The sequence below is a fragment of the Clupea harengus genome, chromosome 15 (genome assembly GCF_900700415.2).
Source record: "Clupea harengus chromosome 15, Ch_v2.0.2, whole genome shotgun sequence".
Classification (NCBI taxonomy): domain Eukaryota; kingdom Metazoa; phylum Chordata; class Actinopteri; order Clupeiformes; family Clupeidae; genus Clupea; species Clupea harengus.
The window spans coordinates 10,652,265-10,658,039 of record NC_045166.1 but is presented as its reverse complement, the minus strand read 5'-3'; positions in this window follow the sequence as shown (position 1 = coordinate 10,658,039).

Below are 5,775 nucleotides of genomic sequence, written 5' to 3'. Positions count from 1 at the left end.
AACCCCTCATCGAGCACCGCCAGGCAGCAATGGCAGAGGACGAGGCGTGAAGTGCAAAAGACCCTACGGTCAATGCAAAACAAGTGGTGGACAGAGAAGGCACAGGAAATCCAGTCTTTCGCTGATAGAAATGATATGCATAACTTTTACAATGCAGTCAAATCTATCTACGGCCCCAACAAACCCACTGCATCACTCCCCTTAAAACCGCAGATGGGCTCAGAGTCCTAAAAGACCAGAGCAGTGTACTGGAGAGGGTGGGCTGAACATTTTAATACCCTGCTTAATCAGGACTCTGAAGCAGACCACACCATCCTGGATCAACTGCCTGAACTTCCACCGATTGACATCCTTAACCAACCCCCAACCTTCCTGGAGGTTCTGTCAGCCGTCCGCTCTCTGAAGAACAACAAGTCCCCTGGCATGGACAATATCCCTGCGGAACTGCTTAAACAGGGTGGTTACCTCTGTACAAGAGCGCTACATCAACACATCACTAAAGTATGGGCTGATGAAAACATCCCCACAGCAATGAGGGATGCCAAAAATTGTCACCATATATAAGAACAAAGGTGACAAGACCATCTGTGGCAACCACAGGGGTATATCCCTCCTTGCTGTTGCTGGTAAGGTCCTGGCCAAGGTGTTGCTGCAGAGGCTACTCAACAACATCACAGAGTCATTGCTCCCAGAATCACAGTGTGGCTTTAGAAAGAACAGGAGTACAGTCGACATGGTCTTCACAGCCCGGCAACTTCAGGAAAAGTGCAGGGAGCAACATCAAGACCTGTTTATGGCTTTTGTCGACCTCTCCAAAGCCTTCGACACTGTGCAGAGAGACCTACTGTGGGACATCCTGCTCCGGTTTGGATGCCCTAGCAAGTTTGTCAACATCCTCCGACAGTTCCATGATGGTATGAATGCTAGGGTGACAATAGGAGGACAAGAGTCTGCCTCCTTCCCTGTGTGCACAGGGGTCAGGCAGGGGTGTGTACTAGCACCAGTGCTCTTTAACATCTTCCTCCTATGCGTCACCCAGCTTCTCCATAAGGAAATTGAGGACAACAGCGGGGTGACAGTGGTCTATAGGCTAGATGGCAACCTCTTTAACATCAGGAGGCTGCAAGCAACCACCAAGCTGCACAGAGTGAGGGTCCTTGAGCTGCAGTATGCAGATGACTGCGCTCTTGTGGCTCACACTCCACAAGACCTCCAGGCTGTCCTGGATGCAGCTGTGAAGGCTTACAGCAGGATGGGGCTGACCATCAACATCACCAAAACAGAGGTAGTCTGTCAGTGGAGCACCAAACATCCCACCCACGCCACCCATCTTCAACATCACTGGTAAGAATCTGTCTGTAGTACCATCATTCAAATACCTGGGGAGTATCCTCTCTGAGGACAATAACATCAACAATGAGGTCCAGAACAGAATCAATCAAGCATCAGCTGCCTTTGGAGACTCAGGCGCCGGGTCTTCCAAAACAAGAACTTATATCACTACAACAAAAATCTCTGTGTATCAAGCAGTTTGCATCAACCACCCTCCTCTACAGTTGTGAAGCATGGGTCACTTACAGCCGCCATGTGAAGTCCCTGGAGCATTTTCACATCCGCTGTCTCCAGCGAATGCTAGGAATCACTTGGCGTGACCGAGTGCCACACACCGAGATCCTCAGGAGAGCAGGCTGTAGGAGCATTGAGGCCACCATCACCCACTACCAGCTACGATGGCTGGGGCACGTTATAAGGATGCCCCTCAATCGGCTGCCTCACAAAGTGCTGTATGGCCAGCTCGCCCAAGGCCAACGCTCTGCTGGAGGGCAGAAGAAGCGCTATAAAGACCAGATCAAAACAGCGCTAAAGAAGTGCAAAATCAGGCCTGGGGACCTGGAGGGCTTGGCTGCTGACCGTAACACCTGGCGTCAGATGTGCCAAGACGGGACCAAAGCACTGGAGGAGGACAGGACAGCCAGGAGACAGGAAAGGCAAGAAAGAAGGCATACAAGAAAAACAACCAAGGTTGCCAGTACCACCACTACTACATTCGCATGTCCCACCTGCGACAAGACCTGTGGATCCAGGATAGGACTATACAGCCACCAGAAAACTCACCGTTGAGAGTCAGAAGTGGACGTCATCATCGGCCTCGATGGACAACTACAAGCAAGCAAGTGTGTGTGTGTTGTTTATGTATGTATATATGTATGTGTGTGTGTGCGCATGTATGAAGACACTGCTTTGTGACGGCCAAATTAGAGAAAGCTAAAATATTCCCTTTCCTTGGGTGAGGATCGCACAGAGGGAGGGTCCCCCAAAAACACTGTCCTCTCCAGCAAACAATTCTGCTGACACACAGCCATCTATACGTGTGTGTGTGTGTGTGTGTGTGTGTGTGTGAGTGATGTGCGTGTGTGTGTGTGTGTGTCTGACACACAGCCATCCATAAGGATGACATTTTACACAGACCCACTGCCAGCACAATCTAATCCATCTCTCCCGCGTCGCTCCATCAGCCAGCGTCCTTTTATGACATCCTGACATTTTGTCATCCAAACTTTGTCCATCGATTTGTTAATTAAATGTGTCAAACTTTCCCTCATAAAACCCTCTGTTGTATTAGCGACAGTTACCCCGACGTAATCGACTGTGTGGTTTTAAAATCTATCCTTTGTGTCCTTAAGAAAGGCTCTTTATTTAACTACTCCTTGCGCTTTTTGAGAAACATGTCATCCCCACAAGTGCTATAAATAGCCGTGAGCGCAGATATAATTGCTCAATGCACGAGACAAAGGAGCCGACTTGAAACAGAGCGGAATGATGTTCATTTGGTATTTAAAGTCAGCATTAATCAAACTGCCCCAAAATAGCAATCCACCCCCCCTCCGCCCGTCTCCCTCCAAAAGAAAGCCGTATAAATTGGGTCGGGTTCACCTTCACCGGATTGCTCCTTTTTCTTGGCCGGTTTCTTTTGTGGCTGCCATTGTTTCCAAAGCCTCCGCTCCCCTGCTCGTCCTTCACTGTAATGATTCATCATGCGCTGACAACCCTGCGAGGTCCCTGCATTATGAGTACAGATTGAATCATTTTGAATTATATTCCTCATTATCGCCAAACTGATGGCTTCATTTACAGATAAAATTGCCTTTTACTTTCTTTGAAGGATGGAGAGAAAATGTCATGATGAAGCAGCATATTCATTTTACCTACCTGAATGAGTGTGTGTGTGTGTTTGTGTGTATGTATATGTGTGTGTGTGTGTGTGTGTGTGTGTGTGTATATATGTGTGCATATGTGTGTGAGAGAGTGTCACAAAGTGTGTATGTTTGTGTGTGTGTGAGAGAAGAAAGTGGTTGTGCATGTGTGTGCATAATTGCATATCTGTGTGAGTGTGTGTGTGTGTGTGTGTGTGTGTGTGTGTGTGTGTGAGTGAGAGAGTGTCACAATGTGTGTATGTGTGTGTGTGTGTGTGTGTGTGTGTGTGTGTGTGTGTGTGTGTGTGTAAGCAGCGGTCACCCTGGCAAATCACTCGGCACACACAGCAGGGTCAGGACAAGGTCTCAGAAAAGCTGTCGGCAGCACAAATCCTCCTCATCCCCCTCTCCTCTCCTCCTTCTCGCTCACTCGCTCATCTGCATGACAGACCTGCACTACAGTCGCCCACAAACACCTGTCCCTCCTCTCCGATTGGGGGTCTGCAGTCTAGAAGGACCTGGTTGTTAGGGGAAGTAGTGACGACTGTCACCAATAATCACAAGCTGTTTTGAAAGGTGTGATACTGTAAGCACTATACCCCCCACTCCACCCCTAAACACACACACACACACACACACACAGGCACACACACAGGCACACAGAGAGAGAGAGAGAGAGAGAGAGAGAGAGAGAGAGAGAGAGAGAGAGAGAGAAATGAGACTCACACACTTTCTTTTCTTCAAGTGACTCTCCTGCATGAAGAATCGGGTGTAGTTGAGCATGGCACACCCGAGTGAGCTGCTCAGGATTGAGCCCACAGTAGAGAGGACAGGGGAGATGGATTAGACTCGGGGGGGGGGGGGGGGGGGGGAGCCATGGGGGCCGGGTGTGTTAAAGTGCCAGGAGCTGCTCCTCTTCCACCTCCGCCCCCCCCACCTCCCTCGCCACCCCCAGCAGCACCTCCTCAAGGGGGCGGCTCCCAGATGCCTCGATCAATCACTCATTACGGCAGAATAACAGTGCTCACGAGCTCACTTCCCCCGCCAGCCTCTCTCATGGATCTTAGTTATGGCCCCGGCTCAAATCCAATTCGCAGGGTCATTAACCTCTCTGTCGATTTGGTCCTGACAGGGGATGCCATCTTGGCTCCGCAGAGTCATTTACTTTCCTGTTGTTTCAACTCTGACAGGGGAGGCCATTTTGGCTCTACAGTGTAATTTACTTCTCTGTTGTCTGAGCTCTGACAAAAGGATACCATCTTGACTCTGCAATGTCATTAACCTTTATGTTATTCATTGTAAGTTCTGACACAAGATGCCATCTTGGAATGACAGTCAGTGCCCAAAGAATATGAGTTATTTTGTACTGCTTGCAATTGATCTCAATGGTAAAGACAAGGCTTGTAAACTGTTGTGTATGTGTATATGTTTGTGTTTGTGTGTGTGTGTGTGTGTGTGTGTGTGTTTATGTGTGCGTTTGTGTGTGTGTGTGTGCGTATGTGCGTGCGTGTGTGTTTTTGTGTGTGTGTACGTGTGTGTGTGTGTGTGTGTGTGTGTGTGTGCATGTTAACATTAACTTATGTGGCTACACCTCAGGACTTCAGAGTCAGGAAAACAACAACAGCTCTGAGACACTCAGTGAAGAGCCACCATCTGCTGTGTGGATGAGCATGACCAACGAGCTCATGGAGGAGCATAATCGTCTGAAATGACTGTACTTACACTATATTAGCGCATGCAGGTATACCCCCCCACACACAGTGAGTTCTGATTTCAACACGGATGTGCCCGGACACACACATACACACACACACTCACCCAGCACACTGATACTTACACACACACAGGCATGCATGCATGCGTACATACACATGCACGCAAGAATGCATGCGCACACACTGAGACACAGACACACCCAGAGTAGACTCATACATGCACACACAGACACACCCAGAGTAGACTCATACATGCACACACAGACACACCCAGAGTAGACTCATACATGCACACACAGACACACCCAGAGTAGACTCATACATGCACACACAGAGACAGACAGAGAGAGAGACTTGTGGGCTCATATCACTTTCATGTTGACGGGACTGGTATTTAAATTGCGTTGGTTGAAATGGTGACTCAAGTGGATTTTGATTCCTAATCCCAGGCAGTTCTTGTGGGACCCCGACTGACACGGCACGGACACAGAGAGCCCGTAATTGAGGTGACAAGCAGGACCCAAGCGATTAGCCCTCATAGCCCTTCAAAAACGCAACGCGGACGAGGACACGCACGCAGGATACTAGCTCAGCTGCTCAGAATTCCTCACCCTCCGGCCCACGGGTGAGAGAATGAGGGAGTACAAGGAGAAAAAGAGAGAGAGAGAAGATTGGAGAGAGGGATGGAGAGAGGGATAAAGGGGGGATGGGGGTGAGGGGACAGAGGCGAGAAAATCCTCATCTGGCTGATTAGCAGAAAGTGAACGGGGAGAATTTAATTACGGACAAACAAAATCCAGAAAAATGGAAGGGGATGCAGGGTGTGTGTGTGTGTGTGTGTGTGTGTGCGCGGATGTGTGTGTTTA